At 42.2% G+C, this 26778-nt stretch overlaps 2 pseudogenes; both read left to right on the forward strand.

Moving 5' to 3' along the window:
- Nucleotides 1–1208: 1208 nt before the first annotated feature.
- Nucleotides 1209–1326, forward strand: LOC124614223 (annotated as a pseudogene).
- Nucleotides 1327–19648: 18322 nt separating this feature from the next.
- On the forward strand, nucleotides 19649–19766 carry LOC124614195 (annotated as a pseudogene).
- Nucleotides 19767–26778: the final 7012 nt, after the last annotated feature.

The raw sequence follows: 26778 nt of genomic DNA on the forward strand, positions 1-26778 counted from the left end.
ATTGAGTCAAACAGAGCTTGAATTGCGTGTAGAGGTACAGCTGCCCATGCAGCTTCAACACGATACCACAGTTCATCAAGAGTAGTGACTGTCGTATTGTGACGAGCCAGTTGCTCGGCCACCATTAACCAGACGTTTTCAATTGGTGAGAGGTCTGGAGAATGTGCTGGCCAGGGCAGCAGTCGAACATTTTCTGTATCCAGAAAGGCCCGTACAGGACCTGCAACATGCGGTCGTGCATTATCCTGCTGAAATATAGGGTTTCGCAGGGATCGAATGAAGGGTAGAGCCACGGGTCGTAAAACATCTGGAATGTAACGTCCACTGTTCAAAGTGCCGTCAATGCGACGTGTAACCAATGGCACCCCATACCATCACGCCGGGTGATACGCCAGTATGGCGATGACGAATGCACGCTTCCGATGTGCATTCACTGCGATGTCGCCAAACACGGATGCGACCATCATGATGCTATAAACAGAACCTGGATTCATCCGAAAAAATGACGTTTTGCCATTCGTGCACCCAGGTTCGTCGTCGAGTACACCATCGCAGGCGCTCCTGTCTGTGATGGCAGCGTCAAAGGTAACCGCAGCTATGGTCTCCGAGCTGACAGTCCATGCTGCTGTAAACGTCGTCGAACTGTTCGTGCAGATGGTTGTTGCTTGCAAACGTCCCCATCTGTTGACTCAGGAACCGAGACGTGGCTGCGCGATCCGTTACAGCCATGGGCATAAGGTGCCTGTCATCTCGACTGCTAGTGATACGAGGCCGTTGGGATCCAGCTCGGCGTGCCGTATTACCCTCCTGAACCCACCGATTCCATATTCTGCTAACAGTCATTGGATCTCGATCAACGCAGCATCAATGTCGCGATACGATAAACCGCAATCGCGATAGGCTACAATCCGACCTTTATCAAAGTCGGAAACGTGATGGTACGCATTTCTCCCCCTTACACGAGGCATCACAACAACGTTTCACCAGGCAACGCCGGTCAACTCCTGTTTGTGTATGAGAAATCGGTTGGAAACTTTCCTCAAGTCAGCACGTTGTAGGTGTCGCCACCGGCGCCAACCTTGTGTGAATGCTCTGAAAAGCTAATCATTTGCATATCACAGCATCTTCTTCCTATCGGTTAAATTTCGCGTCTGTAGCACAACATCTTCGTGGTGTAGCAATTTTAATGGCCAGTAGTGTAGTAAGAGGGCAACGGCCTTGCCGCAGTGGATACACTGGTTCCCGTCAGGTCACCGAAGTTAAGCGCTGTCGGGCATGGTCGGCACTTGGATGGGTGACCATCCGAGCCGCCATGCGCTGTTGCCATTTTTCGGGGTGTACTCAGCCTCCTGACGCCAATTGAGGACCTACTCGACCGAATAGTAATGGCTTCGGCCAGGAATACCATCATAACGACCGGGAGAGCGGTGTGCTGACCCCACGCTCCTCCTATCCGCATCATCCACTGAGGATGACACGGCCGTCGGATGGTCCCCGTAGGCCACTCGTTGCCTGAAGACGGAGTAGTGTAGTAGAATTAAGCTAAATTTTTGACACTTTCGTCTCAAAACTCTATTATTACCCATAAAGAAAAAACTGAGTCTTGTAACTCTGAGAATGGCAATACTGCCATAGATTCAAAGCAACGAAATCAAATAACGTCTCTTACATCATACGTTACATCTGAGGTGTGTTTATCAACTGATGGGAATTTTGTAATTTCGCATGTCGTTTCTACCAGATAGCACGATTTTTTCGATGCGGTGTTGGTAAATAAATCTGAAAATTATCTGGACAGTGTGATTCATATTGGATATTTATTCCATTCTCAATTACCAAAAAGGTTACTCGTGTTTTGGTGCTATCAGGGATTATTTATTTTGCTCAAAAATGGATCAGGGAATTTGTATTAAATCTTACCTTAACAACGGAATAAAGTGAAACAAAGGTTTAGAAATCCGAAGTACTGATTTTGGTAACAACAAGCAAAGGTTTACGAGCTGCGTAAGCGTTTCGAAGAACGCCTGAAGACGTTGAAAATGACGAGCGTTCTGGATGCTCCAGTAGATCATCCATGTATGAAATCATGTAAAAAGAAAAACAAATGGTTATGAACGATCGCTGAATGTTATTGATGCTATTGACGTATCAACTGGCTCATTCCCATTCCATGACTTTTTTGGTGTGTTTTCAGTATGAAACGCGTGACTGCAAAATTTGTTCCAAAATTGATGAATTTCGAACAAAACCAACGGCAAAACCAAGTTGCTCAGGAGTTGCTAGATAACTTCAGTAGCGATATAGAGCTACTGAAACGTGTTGTAATACGTGATTAAACATGGCTTTACGGATATCACGTCGAAACTAAGGCTCACTCATTTCATGGGAAGCGTGTTGGATCACTGAAGAGAGGAGAAAATATCGACAAGCCAATGAAATGTGAAGGTAAATGCTCCCTGTGTCTTTCGAGTGTAACGAAATAGTGAACCATGAGTTCCAGTCAATCTGAAGATGAATGAGGACCACAATTACACGTTCAGCGCCGTTTGCATGAAGAAATCGTGAAAAACAACGCCCGGACTGGTGACGAAAGAATTCAGGGCTTTTGCACGACGATAATTCACGTGCTGATACTTCGTTGTTTGTTACTGAAGTTATGGCCAAATGCAACACCATAATGATGTCCCAGTATCCGTGTTTGGCAGAAATGACCTGATGTAAATTTTTTCCGTTCCCGAAAATAAAGAAAGGTTTACAGGGCCATCGTGTTACGAGAATAGAGAAGTGAACTGAAATGTACATCGAAGATCGAGTTCCAGATGTGTCAGGGATTAGAAAATACAATGACGTGAGTGTATAATATGTGATAGAGAACATTTTGAAGCGGTAATATTGATGTACGTGAATAAATAAAATTATGTTTAAAAGTGCTGCTACTATTCTTTGAACACATCTCGTATGTGTCACACACTTCTTTCTTGGTCGTCCACTGCTATTCCACCCTCTTGGTTCTTGCCCATACTGTATATTACAGATTAACCATAACAGGCTACAATATTGTAACTGACTTTAGGAGGGTGTTATGATTCACGCAGTATACGACCTCTCAGCCCTGAGCAGAGGCAGCAGCTCTGGAGCAACCATACTCTCGTGGTCCGGACACGGCAGCACCAGGACAGTGACACGTGACCCCGTGTAGGCGTCGCCTGCTTCTCGACATGGCCCTCATTACTTGAAACAAGCGCTTCTGCAGTTCCACGCACCAAGCGCAAAGATTTTGCTCTCTGGATTTCATAAGCTGACCTGGCTGACTCTATATGAAGCTGAAACCAGGCACCAAAATCCCCAAACCCATAGGGGCAAAATTATGCGTACCTTACAGGATCTGAATCTGATATGTGCAAAAATAATCGAGAAGTCCATTTTATGTTCACAAAAGCTGTTGCTATTGAAAGGGTCCTGTAGCCACCTTTCATTAGTCCGGTACCCCATTTTCACTAGCATTTGTCTTTCTTTCCCTTGTTTCTCTTTTCTCATAAACCTCATAGTGGTGTGATTGAATGAATGTGGTTGTGTGTCACGTTGCTAGACAGTGGCGTAGTCTGCTGCAGAAAGTCTGCGATAGTCATACAGATTCAGCAGCAGTTGTACAGAACAGCCAACTCTCGTAGTGGTCAAGCAGACAAAGAGGTTTGCGCCACTTGTGAGAAATCCACCTGCGTTAGGTTGGTGGCGGAAATGGCATCTTTGGGTTTTCCGAGCCACGAGGAGATGAAAAAGGGAGCCAGTCTGCCGCCGGTACGGGAAGCGTCCACAGCTGTGCTCCAGTCGAAGGGTGAGTTACACTGACCGCGTGGCGCGTTGTTACTTGGCGAGAGGAGAGCTGTTAGCTTTTGGTCTCGCTTTCCAACTCTGAAAGATTTCTTTGCCTTGTCGCAACAAGGAATGCAAAATTTTGGCAGATTTCTCTTTTAGAAAATTTCTATAGCAGACTTGGATCCGCCGGAAGAGCGCCACACAAAAGTGTCGATAAGAAGTGAGCACTCGCTCCTGTATGAATGTCTGTTTGCCTTCAGCTGTGCCTGTATAAGCTTTTATTTTCCTGCATATTAATAGCTTCGCCTTCTCGTAAAATTTCCTCTCTTTATGTATCTTTCGTCCGTGGGGAGCCAACCACGTGGTTGAACATTAGAGTTTGTTGGGCTACCGTCATCACCAACTGGATCATCATGTTTGTTTTAAAGAACGTTAACTGTTCATGATTGTGTGATATGATATTGTTGCAACTTGGCCACGATACCTAGAAATTGCGGCTCCACAAACCACGTGGGCACGTGGACGTACTGCGAAACGTGTACCGTTTCACGAGTTATTGCGATCAGTTATCAGGCAACAGCAGTTGTCTGAATGATTCACACCAATGATTTTAGGTGTGGATTATAACGGTGAATGTATCGATGCTTTTCTTTAATGTTTTAGGAATTAATGTTATCAGGAATTGTATACATGCCTCACATCCATATCTTAGCGATAAATGATTTTATCTACAATTTTCTCTTGTGTTCCGAGGTTACGTTTTTACACCTAAGCCACTCACCTCGTAGCTTTCCCATTAGCACATCCAATACGTTTCCTTACGTACAGGTCCAATGATTAGTTTCCCCTTTTATTTTAAAACAAATGCTTTAGATTAAGTCTTATTTCCAGGTGTGTTGCAGGGATCTGATCTTACGCACAGTGTTCATGCATTTGCTATTTTATTTTAAATATTTGATGCTCGTGAACAGTGCACTGGCAATTCTATTAATTACATCGCACTCCCTATGAGCGACATCACAACGTATGCATTTTTATGAGTTTTTGGTCTGTGATCAAATTAATTTATTTTCCGACTCGGTCAAACCTTTCATTAGTTGTGTGGTTAGAGTCGGTGGCGACCCTAATCTTAACGTAATAACCCGTAGAAACAGGTTAGTTACACTATGAATTACTGGAGCCACTAACAACCGTTAAACACTTTTTTTTCCTTTTGAACTTTGTAGCGCAAAGGAACTGAGGTCATAAGCGTCCAAATCATAACTTAAGAAGAGCCGGATGCTGAGTAGAACGCTCCATGTTTCTTCAAACTAGTTACCATAGCAAACGAAACAGCAGTAGCAGATTGTTATTACTGTAAGATTTGAATATCAGAGGTAACAAACACAACGTGAGGGATTAGGAACAGATACTAGGTACAACCGCTATTTAATTAAGAACAATATTATCAGGCTCATTTTCATACTGGGGAGAGGTGATCGATAATATCGGTAACAATTAATAGCATTGAAAAAGTTTCAGTTAGAATTATCGATAAATATTCTCTCATCAGAATAACGCCCGCAGCGAAGTAGTGCTTCAGGGAAATCAAAGAGGGTTTAACGTGGCTACGTTTGTTTCTAAATTCTTCTATATAAACCATGCGCGGGTACAGTTATTTGTCTTGTTTTCTACGCTCTGAATAAGTCTACGTAGCTGCGGCGTGCGGTTTAGCGGGCATTTCCGTGTGATATGCTACGGAAGGGATCAGGGCACTTTTGTTAAATTGCAAGAAAATTGACAATAGTTAATTGATACGGGGCAGACTTTCGCTGTAAGGCCACGGTATAATAAAATCTGAGGAATTGTGTGCGCGAGAAAAGTAGCTCTCAGAATTAAATTCTGTTACTTGCCGAATAACTGATAATAGGATCTGTGGACTATACAAAGAGACTTTAAATTGAGTATAAGAACGGAACTGGACACTTAGCTTTGTGAAAATAAAAGCTTACGAAGTCTGAATGACTGTATCGAAGTATAGCAACGGACCATAGTTCTTGCTATAATGCCTTTGAGTGAAGAACTATAAAAATCACGGACATTTTAGTTGCCGTAATTGCTGAGATTAATTGTAGGATCAACCCTCCTTTTCCCTCTCTACAAAACGCAATCATTCACGATCATTTAACTATTACTGAATGTTGTTAACTAAACTAAAGTGATTTCGATAATAACGTGTTATTGGCAACTAATAAGTAACATCCAAAAATGGTAATAACTATCGTGTCTTCGGTAACGCAGCAACAAATGAAGGGCGATCGACTGAGCAAAAAGTTAACATTAATTATCATGAAAACCCGAAATTTAGTCGCCGTTACGGTGAAGATGTTTGTAGCTGCTCCATTTGCGGTACAGATATAACGAACAGTGAGGCATATACGTAGATAACAACATAAAATCGTACCTCAGAGAAGCCGACGAGAGCAGATCGACGGATGGCGGCTACATGGTTTAGAATGCGGCGCACCATAAGTGGTTCAGTGGTCCGTTACTGTGAACGCAAATTGTGCAGAATCCCTGGTTAATGGACGAAGAAGGCTGAAAAGAAAATGCCAACACATAGTCTAGCAAAAATTACCCAGCAGTAAAAATCTTTGGCAGTCCAGACAGTGATGTAAATAACTTAATGGATAATAAAATTAACACAACCACAAACTGAAATCATTTCTCCATGGAAACGTCTCCCAAGAAAGACTTTCTGAATGTGTGGTAGTACGCGTGTGCCTGTGTTACAGGTTCATTGGGGTAACGTTACATACATACACACACACACACACACACACACACACACACACACGCACACACTTCACGTCATATTAGCCTGCTGACTGTGACACAAAGTCGCACTAAACAGCCAGTTGTATAAGAGTCAGTTTCTTTGCATGCATACCTATTGTGTCAATAAATGTGAAATAATTCTGTTGTGATCGATTAGTCAACATGATTATTGCTCAGGTTAAGATGAACACATATGACCATAGAATTTAGATATACATAGAAAATTATTCAGTTACACAGCTAGCAAATATGCTGCGTTGTTTATGGATTCGCAGTCATGAATTTCAGTTAAGCCCACGTTTGTTCCTTTATGATCACAATACTCTATCTAACTGCATCAAACACTATCTTGACTAGAATCTGGCGTATTGTCCATTGGCTCCTTCGAGTGGAGTGGCCAGTTTCAGTGCAATTTTAGTCTTTCTTCCATACACACAAGTACAGCCAGCAATGCTGTTCGCCTGTTGCCAGCCAAAAAATCTTTCAAATATTCAATAAATCCCATATAAGTGATTCCTCATTTGAGCAGACCCATGACTCCCTTGTGATCAGGTTATACGAATCTTCCCCTGGATCATCATGTGTCAGCTGACAATTTGAGGTGTATTACGGAATCAAATGTAACACACACACATTGTTATTCTAAATGATTGAAACGATTTCATAAATTCATCATAGCTATACCAACTGTCACATTGTCACAAAACTCTACATTAATGTAGAAAAACTAAAATGTTTTGTAGTGTTGCAGCCGCACTTTTGACTTCTGCCACGAGAGTGCACCAGCAAGCTGTTAGGAAAGATTGAGATAGGTGGCGAAAAAGCATGTGTTGTGCTCGAAATGCATTCACATCAGTCTACCATATATCATTTATTCGTGTAGTGTTACGCAAAAGAGTCAGTGTTTATGACTTACCCACTAACAAACCTACCAGACGTCGAATTCGCATCAACAGTGCTTTTGAACACATTAATTGGAACATGCTGCGTCGAACGTGGGAAGGACTTGGTTAATGGCTGGTTCAAATGGCTCTGAGCACTATGGGACTTAACATCTGTGGTCATCAGTCCACTAGAACTTAGAACTACTTTAACCTAAAGACATCACACACATCCATGCCCGAGGCAGGATTCGAACCTGCGACCGTAGCGGTCGCGCGGTTCCAGACTGAAGCGCCTAGAACCGCACGGCCACACCGGCCGGCGACTTTGTTAATGACTTGATATCTGCTGAATCAGTATGGGGTAGGGGGTGGTACATACGGAGCGCTTGTAATGTGTCAAAAAACCTTTTAGAGTTTTTTTACGTGTGTGCAAAGTCCTGTGACAATATGTCAAATAAAAAAGCTGCAGCAAATCCGTGAAATCGCTTCAATCATTTATAACGACTTTCGTATAAAATTCAAACATCTATATACATCAACAAACAATTTACCCTTATTTATGAATATAATAATGAATACACAAATTAATTTCAACTCATACCTTACTAAACATGATCCTAATGAACATCTCCCTTAATAATTCCACCCACTTGCGCCAGACTTAAACTTCCAGGTACTATATTGACCTATATGCTTACACTGATAGCTACAGACAACATAATCTGTGAATATTTATGTACGCTTTCTACATTGCAGCATAAATGTATTCTCCTGCCGGCCGCTGGTGGCCGAGCGGTTCTGGCGCTATAGTCTGGAACCGCGCGACCGCTACGGTCGCAGGTTCGAATCCTGCCTCGGGCATGGATGTGTATGTTGTCCTTAGGTTAGTTAGGTTTACGTAGTTCTAAGTTCTAGGGGACTTATGACCTCAGCAGTTGAGTCTCATAGTGCTCAGAGCCATTTGAACCATTTTTTTTTTTTTTTTTTTTTTTGTATTCTCCTGTCTTTGTTCCATATGTAAACATGTCTTCATCTGCCTACCATCTTAACTCTTCTTTGAACCTCACCTTCTTTCTGTCATCATCATCATTTCCAACAACCCTTTCTCTCACTATGATATGGCATCCATAGATGCTTGCATAATTATATTTCTCAAAATATTCACATATGGAAAAACTATAATAACTCTGCACCATTAAATTTCGGCCGAGCAACCGCAAAAGTACCACTTTTCCTTCTAATATTTCGGCCATATACCATTCAGTCATCTTCAGTGTGAGCCAAAAAACTGACACTGCAGTAGCCGCACCGCCCGTTTAATAAACTCGTGGGCCGTGCCACTGTGCTTCCGGCCGCAGATGCACGGGCACCATAGACGTTGATCGGCGGCAAAGAAGCATATACATGAGTTTTATCTGTGGCTACGCGGTCGATCATCGCTGGGAAGTCGATGTATCACTGTGAGGTGCACTGTGCTCACGTTTATCAGAGAAAGCGTCAGATTCAATTCTTTATGCAAGCTGATACCTCTAATTCGCCGACAGATCTAATTTCAAATGTTTCTTCGCCACCGAGTCCGAAAAATATGTTGACACTATAATTTCGACGTTTTCATGCAATGTAGTGACCAGTGTAAGTACAATACTTTAACAGAAGCAAGTTATTGGGTTGCAAGAATAGACTGTACCTGTGTTCCGTGCATCTTCCACATACTGTACAAATCTTCTGTCCGATGTATGAAAGGCCAAACTCGCAGGGCATCTTGTGAAACCCAGCTTCCTAGAGTATCAAATCGTGTATATAGGAACCTAAGAGTGCTGATGACTTTGGTGGACCGCGAAAAATCACTTTTATTTTGTGCTTGCTGGTGATCCGTCCTGTTTTCACCGTTGGGTTACCCACATATGGCAGGAAAGTTTTGGATTTAAATCGTTTTACGTTTTTTCTGCATTCCTTAGGCCGTTCTTCATTTTTGTTCCTAGCGCCTTGCATATCTGCTGTGGAGAATAGACGTTAACTTCAAAAATTTGCTTTAAGTGTTGAACCTCGTCCTTCAGACAGTTCTCGTCAGCAATGAAGTGTGGTCTGCGAACCGAAGATCTGAGAACACTCATGGTCTGCGAAGGATGTTGGCAGCTACTTGCACGGGAATATAACCCGTATGCATCGGTGTCTGATATATAGCCAAGGTGAGATCATCTCTGCGCCGAACCAAAACATTCAAAAATGGAAGGCATCCCGCCTTTTCAATTTCTATTGAAAACTTCTTTTTTCCGTGGCTGGTTACATAATTCTTGCAATTTATCTCCAACAGGGGGCTACATTACAAACGTGTCGTTAACGAATCTCCAAAATACTGTGGGCTTCGAGCTAGCACATTGTATCACCATAACGAAATAAAAGACGAACGCACTCGGCAATTTCAAAACGAAGCACAGCGTCACAGGAAGTTCAAGTTCAGTCTGCCTGACGGCCCGCTGGACAGCAATGACCCCCCCCCCCCCTTCCCCACATACACACACACACTCTTTCCTCTAGTGGCTTGCTCCAGGGGCTCATAGCACAACCCAGCGCTCGCTAGACCTACGAGTACAACAAAACTGTGCAGAGTAATGTAGTCGCTACTACTGCAAGCGAACCGGTCGTGCATGGTCGTGCACTGTCCGCACGACCGTGTACAAGCTTCAGTTCAGTTTGAAATTTCCGAGCCAGTTGCACGACGCAATGATGGATAACGAGAAGATAATCTGCCTGTTGTATGCACATAGATGCTTATGTCAGTATCACACGAGGAATGTCATGTCCAAGCTGTGGGAGAAGGTAGCTACGGAATTATAAGAGACAGGTAATTTCCTTTACTTGTGACCATTGAAGGAAGTACTATTATTTTTGGTTTTCCCTAGTTTCCCTCAAATGGTTGTATTAAAGTAATTATTACGGTAATAATTCCTGCTGATTTTAAAGAGAAGTTGTAGTCTGACGAGTTCTCTTTCACTTTCCTGTAAACTATGCTAAGTAAAAATTACTTAAGGTAGGAATGGAGCGTGCGAGTGTCACATGCCGAACCTGAAGACTAATGTGAGTGTGGAGCTTCTTGGTTCAGTTACTTGGACCGCTTATGAAGGTATTTGACAAGTTTACGGTAATCCCATTTGTTTCTTAACACTAAAATACCAGACGATATTTGTAATGACAAAAATTAAGATAAGTAAAATAAGATTTTAAGTTTAATCATAAGATACTTTTTCATGAGTAAATAATTAATGTAAATTTGGCTAATGGAGGAATGAAGTCTTATAAAGCCATTTATAATGCTCTCTGTAGTATTCCATAAAAGTATTTTACTTCACACACCGACAAACAAGTTTGCAGTACCACATGTATTCTTTGTTCCAGACGAAATCGATCAACATTTTGCGGAGTATTCTTTGTCTGTTGCCATGTTCTGCAGCAAAGTAATAGTTTTTACAATATTTTCTGCTTTTTGGGGGCAAGCCTTAACTTATCTAAGTAATAATCGCCATCTATTTGCCATTATTCCAAAAGAAACTGCGACCACTCGTCTTGTGTGTGACAACGGTTTGCTGAATAACTCTCGCCGATGTGTCAAATTTGTGATGTGAGACAGCCGTATGAGATGCGTCTTCAAAGGGAAACCTCTGTCACCAAGCAACACATCTGCAATTTTTCTTTACTTCCAAGAAGCTTTTTCTCGTTGCTAATTTGCAGAGTACCACGTTTGAACAATATGCATAATTTTTAGGTCTTGAACAAAAAAATTCATATGACGTACGCCCTGTTCTGAATGGTTTCAGAGTCAGAACACTTTTGATAATCTGAGTAATTACGAAAAACATAACTACCAGAGGGAAACTGAAATTTTTCACGAACAACTGCTGCTAGCTATCTAAATGAACCGTCAAAAAGTTCATCTCTTCAAGGCCTAGACATTTTACACATGAAAAGATGCATTTGAATGTTATTTAAAGGTCAAAAAGGCGTACTACTGAGCAAGTACCAAATTTAGGATATTTCTAGAACAGAAGATGCTAGGAATGGCAAATGAGTTGTCAATAACATCATGCTTTCTGAATTAAACTACATCGGCCAAATGTTTTGTGAACATACTTGTCTAAATGTAAGAAATAAAATGTTTGTCTGATCTGTTTCATGTGCCTGTGAATGTTGTGTAGCATTCATGTACAGAAAATGAAGTGCATCATATGTTTCTCTAATCTGTTTCATTTCTGCCTTTTAGACAAATAATTTAACGAAACATTCGACATTTCTTTTAAAAAACATTATGCATTATTTATGCAAACTATTCAGACTTTTTGCACATTTGGTACTAACATTGAGTGCTGATTAATTATGTTCCAGCGATCAAAAATTAGTAAATTTTCTTGGTTCATCAATGTGTTTCATTACGAATTTAATATATGGGATATACGTATCTGGATAGTTATTTACTTTGGCAAGACCTTATAAATACAGTTTGAGGTGCAATGTAAATAGCTTGGATAAAAATTAGTGCGCACAACAGTGATAGGATGATAGTTGAGTCAGTCAAAAAATGCCAGGTCCGAACCCAGGACTCATAACAATTTAGATACGTAGCCACAGATGCCACCGCTGAACCACTAACGACTCGATGATAGGGCCTATTATTCTTTCTGCTTGCGATGCTCAGTCATTCTTCCGCATTTATCAGCTGCTGAAATTTCGTGGTCACATACTAAACACCCATGTTTCATTTGCTGATGAGACTGTGGAACATACGTGTGTCCATCCTCGTACATTCGAAGTATTTGACTGGTGATCTTCATAGTTGATGTCATAAGTGATGAAATTCTCCATGAAGCTTCCTACCTTTATAAATTTCACACGCACCTCCCGTTTTTCACCTTGTTTTCCTAAGTAAAGTTAATTTTGTTGCCTTGTTCTCGAGTTACAACATTTGGTTTATCGGCGCTTTACAGCGACTTGCCAGCTACATGATATTTAACCCATCCTGCCGTTTTTTAATACCTTCCACAGCAGACACGTCGTTCCTAATAATACTGTAAAGGCGTGTGTGAGTATGAGTGTGAGACTGAACATAGTTAATTATGAATAACTGTAAGCGTTAAAAATACTTTCGAAACTATGTAAATGATCAGCTTGTTACCATATTTTTCACTGAGAAAGTGTACTACAATCGTAAGACTTACTCATTCCATATCATATCAAGACGTCACAATTCTGATACACGGAACACGCAAATAGCTTGGACGTCATTTCACATGACAACCATGTCTATATGCGTTTCCCTACGAACTACTGGCACGTGTATGATGTAGACATTGACCACAACATACGAGTAGCTACACTGGCTGTAAAGAACAACCAAGTACAGTATTTCGTGGACACGCAGTGTGTCGTGATATTGAATTCGATTCCACTTTGATTAAAATCGACGTGGATGGAGATAAGAATAGAATAACCCTTTCATCCGTCGGTACAGACAGATAAGGACAATGTCAATGGGATAACGTCGTTGGTGAGCCCTGTGCAACCCCGATGTTGTCAGAAACTGTGCAATTGTACTCCACTCAAGCTAATGGGTCTGTTGCTGTGGTTGAGCCATTATGTATCCGTAAAAGGCGTTTGTGTAACACAAACCTGGATAACATGCTTTTTACGTGAATTAACGAACACTTAGAGGTTGCAAAATTTTCATTAGTAGGTGACTGTACAGTATATTCGCCTTCCTTGTTTGGATTTACCATTACTACAGTAGTCTAATTATTTAAATAATCTCAGCAAGATAACTCCAATGCTATAGCGAAAAATACAGGTAATCTGGCAATAAAGTAAACATAATTGCAACTCTTCCCAAGTATTTATATGAAAACCGCATCTCGCTACTGGGAAAACTTTAATGTTGAGGAGTTTTAACTTTTCTATTACTTACGAAGAACCCTGTATTTGTAAATGGCACGTCTTTCCTTGTTCTCACAGTGAGATTAATTTGATTATTGAGTTTTCAGGGAAGTTACAACGTTCCCTCTCCTTTTCACCCCGAATAAAGCCGCGAAACAAGGTCCGCTTTGTGCTGCCCACGCGATTTCCTTAGGCGATGTAGCTATCGCCTCCCTCGCTAGAGTAAATGTTTGCCTGACTGGCCCGAATCTGTTTCTTGTAATCTTCGATGCGTGAAAATGTTTAGATAAAGGTCAACAGCCCCGCTTTGACTCGCGAGGCAAAGATAATTAGTCCTATCTATTTGCAAAGCGCCTCGGGTTCTCTTCAATATTACCTGACGAATGGGAATTTTTGAAAGACGTCGTTATTCAAATCACTTCGAGAAAAACTGTGTGATAAATCTATTGACAGTGACATGCATTTCACTGAGAAATCATGAGAATAAGATGACTCTAGGGCTTCTATAGAGGCACGTAGGCAGTCTTCCGCGTTCAATGTCTGAATGGAACTAGATATGCCATCACTAAGAAGGGTATGAAGTACCGCGTGCTCAGACTGTATTGCAGCTGTACTGCGTGCACGTGCACAGGGTGGACTGAAACAGTCTGAATAGCTTGTAAGAGTCTTGCAAGGTAAGTTGTACTGATAAATAACTGTTAAAAAAATTCGACGCGTTGAGCCTTTCCGAGTTAATTATCACTGAAGTTAGCCAATCAGGCCGTTGTTAGCGCAAATTCTAGCGGCCCCCCAGATAGTCATTCTCACATCTTGGATAACAGCACACGAGACTGCTCAGCCAGTAGCTCGGGTTCGATCCTTACTACCGTCCCATACCTAGTTTTTGTATAGCTCACTTGTTCGGTTTTGGGAACCAAATGAGCACGTTTGGCGACTCCGTCTCCGACGAGCCGCTTGAATTTGCACGCTTAACTGTCTGACGCTAAGTTCAATATTAATTAACTCGGAAACGGCGTAAAGTATCGAATCTTTTCCTTAACAATTATTTCTCAGCACAGCATACCCTGCAACGCTCTTACAAGCTTTTCAAACCGTTTCTCACCATACTGTGTATGTAGTGTTAATGCATTCGAACACTTATTATTATAGTCCTCGAACCATTCGTCAAAACTGTTTGTTAATGGCTCGATTGACATTCGAGACTGTTTGCAGTAAAGATTTTGCATGCGCGGTTTTATTTTTCGTTTTGATATCTATTACTTAAACATAAGTCGCGCATGACATAATACGTATCAATAGTTTACTCATTTTGTCTGTTACCGCAGTCCAAATTCAACAGTCGCTTTCCTAATGTCATTAAAATTTATCGTCTGAGATACAATACTTTGGGAAGTAGTGTGACATCCACACTCATGCGTCGGGCCATAGAGACTCTCAGTACATCTGCAATCGATACTTAAGTGTGTGGAGCAGGGTGCTTCTGATATCGTCATATCCCCATTTTCCTGTTCCACTCACGAATGGTGCGCATTAAGAAGAACTGTAAGCTGCAGTTTCTCTTATGTGCTCCTCTCGCTCTCTTCATGAAATGTATGACGGGGGCAGTAACATGTTGTCTGACTCTCCTTGGAACATGTTCTCCCAGAATTTGAACAGCACTCTCTCCGTCATACCCAATTCCTCTCTTGCAAAGTCTGTCTTCAGATTTTCATGAGCATCTCTGCAACGCACTCGTACTTAAACAAATCTGTCACAAAGCGCGTCGCTGTTCTTTGGATCTTCTTTGTCTTCTCTGTTAATACTACATGGTAAGGGTTTTAAATTAACGATCAGTGTTCAAGAATCAGACGAAGGAATGCTTTTGTAAATCACGTCTTTCGGGAGACGATTAAATTCCCCCAAGATTCTTCCAATAAATCTCATACTGTCGTTTGCCCTTATCTCATTTAGTTGTATGTTGTCCTTCACTTTAGGGCGCTCCGACGGATACTGCTAGATATTTTATTGTTGTTGTTCTTTCCAGTGATTTATCGTCTATAGTGTAATCGAATAGTAATGAGTCTCTGATCGGAGGCTTTCCCGGCATATGTGTTGTGTCCAGCCGGATGCGATCGTTGAAGTCCCACGATATTTCAACCATCATCAGGTGGTTCTGATGCAATTCCGAGCCCTGGAAACAGTAATGAGTCTATTCGTCTGTTTATGCGCAATGTGTTACGTTTATTTATGTTGAGGTTCCTACACCAAGAGTCTGTCTTCCGCAGGTCATCCTGCGTCTCTCTGCATATTTCTAGCGTTGAGGTTGTCGCACACACCACAGCATCATCCACTAACATAACAGCCTCATGGAGCTTCCAACGTAATGTAGCTGATGTTTTCGCCAATAGTAAGGGCCCTACATCATCACTCTAAGTTATTTTGAATGGCCTGCTTTCGCCCCGTCATTTATTCCATCCTCAAAAACTGGCACGATATTCGTTAAGCATGTATTTCGTTCACCTAGCCACAGTGCGGAAGCGTATTGAATGCATTCCGGAACATGGCATCAACCACCTGGGTGTCGTCCCCATGGTCATCTGTTTCTGATGATTTGAACCTCCACAAAATTATTACTGGCTAATTTTCGCGTTGCACACTTACACGTAAAACACAACTTAAGAGCACATGCTACCGATCACTGTCATCGTAATCAAATGTCCGATTAATATTCTCTTTTTCATGATACTGATTTTTTTTCTCTTTTGGACTTGGGTTTATTGAACCTTACTGGCAACAGCTTGATACAAATATGAAATCAAGTATACAGAAAAATTACAATATAAGCAATACGAAGAAGGGCTTGCGATTATTTTATTGTGTCTGCATAGTCACGGTACTTACAGCTAAAGAATCTTCACATGAATCGCCTATAGACAGAACAGGATGTAAAAAAAGAACGCAACGAGGATTGTGGAGCATACACCTGGAGATTAGAGTTCATACAACAACAGCTACTACAGCAAATTTCATTGTTACAAATAGATTGCAGGAAGGCAGCATGTGGTTTCTTCTTTCTTCTGACATCAGGAGAAACGGTTACCGTCGATGCCTATCCGACAGTGGGAAAGAGTTACCCCCTAGTTGATATACATTCATACCAATGTGGTTATCAGCTTCCTGTTCGACTGAAATTTTCGAATCCAGGGGTAGTTTCCTATTACTGCTTGTATCGCAGACTATTATTGACCTTTATGTCGGACTGAAAGGCTTCAGTCCCCTGTCCATTCTTCATTGGCTAATTTCACAACAACAATTGGTAATCGAAGGATGGTAGACTGATGCTCCTTGCTGGCCTCCTTGGGCAACCGGTCTATCTTGGAAGTGCAAATTAATCCTACAAGAGTTGGAGGCCATTGAAAGTAGATACTCGTACCTTTTCGTTTATTCTGCAGTGGTTCTCGTATAATTTTCAGTGTTTAGATATTCGTATAACTTGTCCTCTTCGGGGTTTCAGTGTACTATCACACGCCTTTTTTACTGTCATACTACAAACTGTCTGTAGATCCGAATTACGGCCATATTCGAGAGCCTCACGAATTGCTGTCGCTCCCGCGGGAAATACTGGACCATATGAGAGCAAACGGAATGTTTATGCTTGAGGACAAGAAAAGAACATACGAATGCAAAAGTCTCTTGATACTGAGAGACCCAGTGTAAATTATACTGGCTTAATGAAAATTATGTTCTATATCTGCGATCATTTAGGAAAATATTTAACACGTAAAATGGAAACGAAATATGATTTCATTTGAAAAGTCAATAGAAATAACTGTAGGCATTAATATCTTCTATGTGCTGCATAAATACGTGTGTTTATGCCTCTACAGTTGCGACACGATTTTTAAAAAAATGGTACTATATCTGAGAAAAAAACAAGGCCTCTTAAGTAGACGTAATTCCTTCAGCATTACTGACTTCCATGGAAAGCTAGTCTAGGAAAAACTATTCCACCTGATGTGCAAAATAAATGAGGCTAGTGAGATGCTCTCGTACTTCAATAAGAACTAATAATTCCATTTCCAAAACAAAAGGCAGGTCTTAACAGGTTTTAATATTACCGAACTATCAGTTTAATACGCTATGGTTGCAAAATATTGACATTAATTATTTACAGAAGAATAGAAGTTACCTAATTCGAGGAAGATCAGTTCAGATCCAAAAAGTATAGGAAAACACGAAGCAGTACTGACTTTAAATTTTGTATGGGAAACTAGGGCGAAGAAGAGCAAAGCTAAGTGTATAGCATATATAGATTAAGAGCAAGCTTTTGAAAATGTTGACTAGATCACACTGTTTGAAATTTTGTAGATAGCATGAATGAAATTCAGGAAGCGGAGACTTGTATAGGAGAGCTGAAGAACATGAAAGGGAAGCGGTAATAGAGAAGGGAGTGAGGTAGGATTCTATGCAATCCCCGATGTTATTCAGTCCACAGTGAGCAAGGAGAAAAGAAAAACAAAGAAATAGTTGGATATGGAATAAACGTTCGGAGAGGAGAATCTAAAACCTTAACGTTTGCTTATCACGCTATAATTCTATAAAAGACGGCAATAGATTTCGAAGAGCAGTTGAACGGAATAGTTAGTATTTTGAAAAGAGGCTATAAGATGAACACCAGCAAAAGGAAAACAAAGGTAATGTACTCAAACTAAATCAGGAGATGTGAGGGAATTAGACTAGCAAATAAGACACTAAAGGTAATTAACGAGTTCCGTTATTGGGGAAACGAAATAAATGGTGACTGCCGAAGTAGCGAGGATTCAAAATGTACAATGGCAATAACAAGAAATTCATTTCTGAGAAAGAGGAAATTGTTAACAGTGAATATAAATATCATCTGTGAACATACTTTATTGTCCGCCATATCACAATAACATCAAACGAATTTTACGGTTTTGCTCGGCATCGGCCATCCTAGGTCCTACAAAAAAATAATTTTAAACATTAAATTCATCTTAGTTAAAAAAAAAACAAGATCGAAAACTTTAAAAATTACGAGCAGCACTTATCTTATAGAGGAAGACACATCTACACCATTCTGGAAGTAGAGATTTATTTTGCTAAGCGAAAAGGCCCTGGACAATTAAATGACCACAATGAGTTCAGAAACTATGGATATTTTAATATTTCTGACGACATTTTATAAACACACATAACGCCACCTGCCGTCTGGAACTGCATGTTCCTGTCTAAGCGACAGCAAAGCGCTGCCACTAAGTAAATGAACACGCGCGCGGCGAGGACGCCACACTTCAGTGCCCTCTGCTGGCCAGAGGCGAGACCATCTGCAGGAAGAAATCACCAGATACGTTCAGTGCTTCCTTTCTAACAATAATGTGTATTTATAAGATACTTCGTATTCAACATGAGATTTTAAAGGATTTTTTTAAAAAAATAACTTGAAAGGTGTAAACTTGTCAGCGTCTTGTAGTACCATTTTAGGTACTTGCTTACTTGTTATAAATCTATCACATTTGTGTCATAAAATACACTAATGTAATGTTTTATTGTCAAAGTCCTTATTTTTCGGCCACGGTACTGCCTGGAGAAGAAGACGGCTCTTGTGACCGCCTCAGTAACACGAAATCAAAAAGAGAGTGTCGCAAGACAGCTCTGCAGTTAGGTGTACTGTCGCAAGAAAATGTGCTCACTAAGCTGACATTGCAGAATATGCCGTCCAGGACCTCTGAAAGCGGAAGTTGTTACACATCACAGCACCGACAGGGCTTCTGGAGGCGCTGACTTGACAGGAAAGCTGGTGCAAATCATGTCGTGGCTGGGCAAGTTTCACACCCAGCGCCTCCGACCCGTTATGACTGAAAGGTCAGGGGCACTTTTCGCTTCAAAAACACTAGCAGACCAGGCTTGCATATACGGGGTGATTAGAAACAGTCTGCAAAGCTTTTAAGGGTGTTGCAGGGCAGGTTGTGCTTGGAAATACCCTTTAAGAAAAAAAATTCGATATATTGCGCCTTTTGCGAGTTAATTAGCTTTGAGCTAACCAATCACGCCGTTGCGCACTGAAATTCAAGCGGCCTGCCATAAGCAATAATAGTGTCAGCTGTTTTCAAAGCGTAGATGATAGCACACGAAACTGCTCAGCATTTGGCTCGGGTTCTACCATTATTACCGTCAAATGACCTATTTTTCAATGCTTTTAGGAAACCGAGGGCAACGGCCATGCCGCAGTGGATACACCGGTTCCCGTGAGATCACCGAAGTTAAGCGCTGTCGGGCGTGGTCGGCACTTGGATGGGTGACCATCCCGGCCGCCGTGCGCTGTTGCCATTTTTCGGGGTGCACTCAGCCTCGTGATGGCAGTTGAGGGGTTCCTCCACCGAATAGTAGCAGCTTCGGTCAAGAATACCATCATAACAACCAGGAGAGCAGTGTGCTGACCCCACGGCCCTCCTATCCGCATCCTCCACTGAGGGTGACACGGCGGTCGGATGGTCCCGGTAGGCCACTCGTGGCCTGAAGACGGAGCGCTTTTTTTTTCTTTTTTTTTTTTTAAGGAAACCGAACGAAGAATACGTTTGGTGAAATCGTCTCTAGTAGACCGCTTGAATTTGGACATGCAGCGATCTGCCTACCGTTTCTCATCACCCTGTATACCACGTATTTCATCACACAGGCATTATGCAGTCACGAAGGGAGGTCCTTGGCAGCCTTCGAGCCGAGACGAGTAAACAAGCCGCCACCATCTTCACTAGCCATAGGCCGCTGCCTGTGCTCAGTATGTATGCTGCCAACTTGGTGCCTTTCCACCAGTTGGCCACTTGCTGGGTGACTGTCATCTACTGTTGGCCGCCTGCGTTGATGGACCAGAATTCGAGCCTGGGCCATCTAGCTGCCTAGCCATCGCCATTCGCTGTTCATCGCCCTGTACTGGCACACGCTGTCGCTGTTCGCTATCCCCTGTGAGGGCACACGCAGCTGCATCAAAGATGCTGAGAGCCGCGGTTTGATCCCGCCTGGCCCTGTACACTTCCTGCTGAGCAGCGGCGGCAGGTCGGCTGAAGCGGGTGCAGTGTGCTGTCCTACGCACGCCACTCGGCTCTATTCGCGAGTCAGCGATGCAGCCCACGTACTGACTGCATCACCTTGAAGGGTGCCGCCTCGCCCGAGGGAAGGCGATGCGCGCTGTCCATCCGCCGCGCTGCTACTGACAACAGCACGCTTCGCCGGCCGAGTGCTGTCTCCGCCACCCCCCTATGGGTGTCCATGTCCTCCTTCCCCCTTCTCTCTCCACATTGTCACGCTCACCCCAATAAGGCCAGTATTACACTATCAAACTTCTTTGTCCAATATCTTTGTCAAAGATATTTGATGGTGTAATAGGGAACTTTGTCAAATGTCGTCCAATATTTGATCAAATCTAGGGCCTCGCTGTAGATTTGATCAAAGAAGCCGCTTGTCTTCTGTTCACTGCAATGTGACATGTTACCACATAAAGCCCTAGCATCGCTGCAGCATTCTGTCGTCTGTAGTGTTTTTATAAACATTCGCGGTAAATACAATTGGTGTGTGCCGACAACTACAAAATTAATAGAGATGTATGAATCTGATGAGGCGCTTTACAACGTGAGGCACCCTGAATACAAAAATAGATTAAGAAGATTGGAGATCTGACCTAACCTGACCTAACCTAACCTAACCTAACCTAACCCAAGGAATCGGAGTGTTACAGTGAGCCTGTCTTCTGCAGATGTAGCAGTTCTTAAGTGAATATTGTGCTATGTGATATGAGGATACACTTTACTGAGCACATACAGAAATGTATACTCATCCATTCTTAAGTAACTGATGTACGACTTGACGCCCTCCACTATAAGCTCAAGTACTAAGTTTTGATGAATGCTTTTATCGTGTCGTCGTAAAACCCACGGCTTCGCCCAGGTATGATTCCTTTTTTCCCGTCGCTTCTCTTCCGCATTTGCACACAGTGCAATTGTGGTACATGCAACTGCTGCGGTTAATAACAAGTTGTTGTTGCCAGCCATCTTGAACTTTAACGAAAAATATGATGACAGTGTATTACCCCTTCTAGCGCTACGTCAAAGATCTTTGTCAAATATATTTGACGGAATATTTGATCACATCTTTGATCAAATCTTTGACAAAGAAATTTGATAGTGTAATACCGGCATAAGACACGGGTAATTCTTTCCCCGACAGTATTTCTTTCCAGATCGTAACCAATATGTGTACCAAATTAGTTTGAAATAGTTGCCTGTAGCTTTCCCCACGAACGCACGTATTAAATATACACCGATGAGCCAAAACATTATGACCACGTGCTTAATAGCTTGTTTGCACGTCTTTGGAGTGAAATACATGATTGATTTTGCCTATCAGGGATCCGACAGTTTGTAGATTTGTAGAGGATTTTTGTTTATTTTCAGTCGACAGTCTTTCCACTGGTTTGATGCGGCCCGCCACGAATTCCTTTCCTGTGCTAACCTCTTCATCTCAGAGTAGCACTTTCAATCTACGTCCTCAATTATTTGCTGGATATATTCCAATCTCTGTCTTTCTCTACAGTTTTTGCCCTCTACAGCTCCCTATAGTACCATGGAAGTCATTACCTCATGTCCTAACAGATGTCCTGTCCCTCCTTCTTGGTAGTGTTTTCCACACATTCCATTCCTCTCCGATTCGCGCTACCTCATCAGTCCAGCTAATTTTCAACATTCGTCTGTAGCACCATATCTCAAATGCTTCGATTCTCCTCTGTTCCGGATTTCCCACAGTCCATGTTTCACTACCATACAAAGCTGTGCTCCAGACGTACATTCTCAGAAACTTGTTCCTAAAAGTAAGGGCTCTGTTCGATACTAGTAGGCTTCTCTTGGCCAAGAACGCCCTCTTTGCCTGTGCTAGTCTGCTACTAATGTCATCCTTGCTCCGTCCGTCATTGCTTATTTTGCTGCTTAGGTAGTAGAATTCCTTAAATTCATCTACTCAGTGACCATCAACCCTGACGTTAAGTTTCTCCCTGTTCTCATTTCTGCTACTTATCATTGGTTTCGTCTTTCTTCGATTTACATTCAATCCAGATTCTTCGTTCATTAGACTATCCATTCCATTCAACACATCATGCAATTCTTGTTCACTGTCAATGAGGATGGCAATGTCATCACCGAATCCTATCACTGATAATCTTTCACCTTGAATTTTAGTTCCACTCCTGAACCTTAATTTTATTTCCATCATCGCCTCTTCGATGTACAGATTGGACAGTAGGGGCGAAAGACTACATCCCTGTCGTACACCCACCCTTTTTAATCCGAGCACTTCGTTCTTGGTCGTCCATTCTTATTATTCGCTCTTGGCTCTAGCACATATTGTATATTACCCGTCTTTTCCTATATCTCTATTTTTTTCAGAAATTCGAACTTCTTGTACCATTTTACACTGTCGAACGCTTTTTCCACGTCGACATGTCCTATGAACGTGTCTTGATTTTTCTTTAGCCTTGCTCCCATTATCAACCGCAGCGTGAAAATTGCCTCTCTTGTGCCTTTACGTTTCCTAAAGCCAAACTGATCGTCATCTGACACATCCTCGTTATCCTTTTACATTCATCTGTATATTATTCTTGTAAGTAACTTGGATGCATGAGCTGTTAAGCCGATTTTACGATAATTCTCGCACTTGTCAGCTCTTGCAGTCTTCGGAACTGTGTGAATGATATTTTTCCAGAAGTCAGATGGTATGTCACCAGACTTATACACTCTACGCACCAACGTGAATAGTTGTTTTTTGCCACTTCCCCCAATGATTTGAGAAATTCTGATGCAATGTTGTCTATGGCCTCTGTCTTATTTAATATTAACTCCTTCAAAGCTCTCTTAAATTCTGATTCTAAACTGAACGCCTTTTTCTTCTAAATCGATTCCTGTCTCTTCTCCTATTACATCAGACAAATCTTCCTGCTCATAGGGGCCTTCAGTGTACTCTTTCCACCCATCTGCTCTCTCCTCTCTATATGACAGTGTTATTCCTTTTGCACTCTTAATGTTATCACCCTTGCTTTTAATTTCACCGAAGGTTGTTTTGACTTTCCTATATGCTGAGTCATAATTTCCGACAATCATTTCTTTTTCGATGACTTCACATTTTTCCTGCAGCCATTTCGTCTTAGCTTGCCTGCACTTCCTATTTATTTCACTCCTCAGCGACTTGTATTTCTGTATTCCTGAATTTCCCTGAACATTTGTGTTCTTTCTTCTTCCATCGATTAATTGAAGTATTTCTTCTGTTACTCGTGGTTTCTTCGCAGTTACCTTCTTTGTACCTATGGTTTCTTTTCAAATTCTATGATAGCCCTTTTTAGAGATGTCCATTCCTCTTCAACTGCGCTGTCTACTGAGCTATTCCTTATTGCTGTATCTATAGCTTTAGAGAACTTCAAACGTATCTCGTCATTTCTTAGTACTTCTGTATCACCACTTCTTCGGATATTGATTCTCCTGACTAATCTCTTAAACTTCAACCTACTATTCACCACTGTTAAATCGTGATCTGTGTCTGTATCTGCTCCAGCGTACGCCTTACAATCCAGTATCTGATTTCGGAATCTCTGTCTGCCCATGGTGTAATCTAACTGAAATCTTCCAGTATCACCTGGCCTTCTCCAAGTATACCGCCTCCTCTTGTGATTCTTGAACAGACTACTCGCTATTACTAGCTGAAATTTATTACAGAACTCAGTTAATCTTTCTCCTTTCTCATTCCATATCTCAAGTCGATATTCTCCTGTAAGGTCTTTCCCCTACAGCTGTATTCTATTCCCCCGTGACTATTAGATTTTCCTCTTCGTTTAGGTAGTGTATTACCCTTTCAATATCCTCGTATTATACTTTCTCTATATCTTCATCTTGCGACGTTGGCATATATATCTGAACTATCGTTGTCGGTGTTAGTTTGCTGTCGATTCTGATAAGAACAACCCTATCACTGAACTGTTCACAGTAACACTCTTTCTTCCCCACCTGCCTATTCATAACTAATACTACGACTGTTATACCATTTTCTGCTGCTGTTGACATTAACCTATACCTACCTAACCAGAAATCCTTGTCTTCTTTTCATTCCACTTCACTGCCTCCTACTATATCTAGATTGAGCCTCTCCATTTCCCTTTTTAGATTTTCTATCTTACCTACCACGCTCAAGCTTCGGACATTGCACGCCCCGACTCGTACAAAATTTGTCGTTTCTTTGGTTATTCAATCTTTTTCTCATGGTCATCTCGCCCTTGGCAGTCCCCTCCCGAAGATGCGAATAGAGGACTATTCCTGAATCTATTGCCAATCGAGAGATCATCGTGACACTCTTTCAATTACGAGGCACATGTGCTGTGGATACGCGTCATGTGTCTTAATTCAATGGTTTCCATTGCCTTCTGCATCGTCATTCTTCTGCCTTTACGAGCAGTTTTTCACCCCAGGGACAAGAGGGTGCCATGAACCTCTGCCCTCCCTTCCTCCCTCTTTGACAACGCCGTTGGCAGAGTGAGTGTGACTTATGCCACAAGTTTTCGGCCGCCAGTGCTGAATATTAATCGAGATACAAACGGTCGCGGGTTTCGAACCCGGGACAGACGCTACCCCTAGACCACGGTGGAGGTATGTGGCAATAGAAGTCTACGCTTAAATCATGTAATTAGCGTGAATAATGGGCCGCTGATTTGCGTATGCGGTGATGGCGCCCGATAGCGACCCAGATGAGTTCTATAGGATTTACATCAGGCAAATTTGGTCGCCGAGACATCAGCTTCAAACCACCGTAGCACAGTGCTGTCTCCGAGACGCGGAGAGTTATACCGCTGAAAGATGATATCGCCGTCGGGGAAGACATCAAGCTTGACGGGATTCACGTGGTTCTCAGCTGTCAGCGTGTCTTCGATTACTACCGCAGGTCCTATGCAATCGCAGGAGATTGTCTCCCATAGCATAATACTGCTCCCACCAGACTGCGTGCTGCACATTTTGAGCCGCCGTTCACCTTTGTCCGTGCACCCGCATTGTGCTCTTTCAGCAGAAATGGCACAGATCACCATCTAACCTACACTACAGAGCAGACAAGCCTCCGAACCAAACACTCTGTGACGACTTGTGGACGTCCAACCATTTAGCGCCTAGTGATAGTTTCACTGTCATTCTACCTCTTTCCGTAGATGTTTACGGCAGTAGCAAGTGAACATTCGACCAGCTTCGCCGTTTTCGAGATGCTCGTTCACAGTCTCTGAATAATAATACCTGGCCTTCGTCAAAGACGCCGGTCTCAATGGATTTCGCCATTTGCAGCGCATATCTTCGCTACGGTGATCTGTCCGCGTCTGCTCCGCTCGCATAGTTTTGTTACCGCGTCAAGTGCCCGCAACGCCACGAAGTAGCATCCAACGTCGCGGTGGGCAGTGGTCATAATGTTTTAGCTTAACAGTGTACTTCACATATATTTAACATTATTCACACGTATTTGTACACAGTTCAAGCTGTATGTCTAGCGAGATTCACCTGCAGTTTCTTTTTCACGCAGCTCATTTTTATGACGTCCTATCTCTTGGAAGTAAGTGCTGTGTAATTTAATAACATTGGGATAAATCCAGTGGTATATCCGACTACTTTGTTCGGGATACATCCAGTGGTATATCTGACTACTTTGTGCGAAATGTTCTGTGCAACAGTTAGTTGTAAACAACCAATAAATTAAAACGCCATGCACGATGCGCAGTTTTTCGGGCCTCTCAGTATTTGACGTCATATCTTCTGAATTATGATAAACTTTTCCCGGTACATTCCACGCTATACGTTAATACTGTCTGCAAAATGTTTCGAGAATAGAGTTAGCAGTAAAAAAAGCTTGCAGCACTGCAGGAGGTGATCGAGCGCTGGTGTGCAAAGTTGCAGTGCATTGGGAATTGCCTGAGTTTGGTCATGCCTGTGAAGACGGTACATAAAACTCTATGAAACATTCTGCATAGCTATCCACACAAAATTACCCATGTTCAGGAGTTGTTTCATGCTGACTTGCCGGTAAGACAAATGGTTGCTCTAGAATTTCTTTATTGCTTGGAAGTGGACAATGAATGGCATGGAACATTCTGTGGACAGAGTTAGCCCATTTCCATCTCAACAGACTTGTAAGTATACAGATGGTTCAAATGGCTCTGAGCACTATGGGACTTAACTGCTGAGGTCATCAGTCCCCTAGAACTTAGAACTACTTAAACCTAACTAACCTAAGGACTTCACACACATCCATGCCCGAGGCAGGATTCGAACCTGCGACC

The sequence above is a fragment of the Schistocerca americana genome, chromosome 4 (genome assembly GCF_021461395.2).
Source record: "Schistocerca americana isolate TAMUIC-IGC-003095 chromosome 4, iqSchAmer2.1, whole genome shotgun sequence".
Taxonomy (NCBI): Eukaryota; Metazoa; Arthropoda; class Insecta; order Orthoptera; family Acrididae; genus Schistocerca; species Schistocerca americana.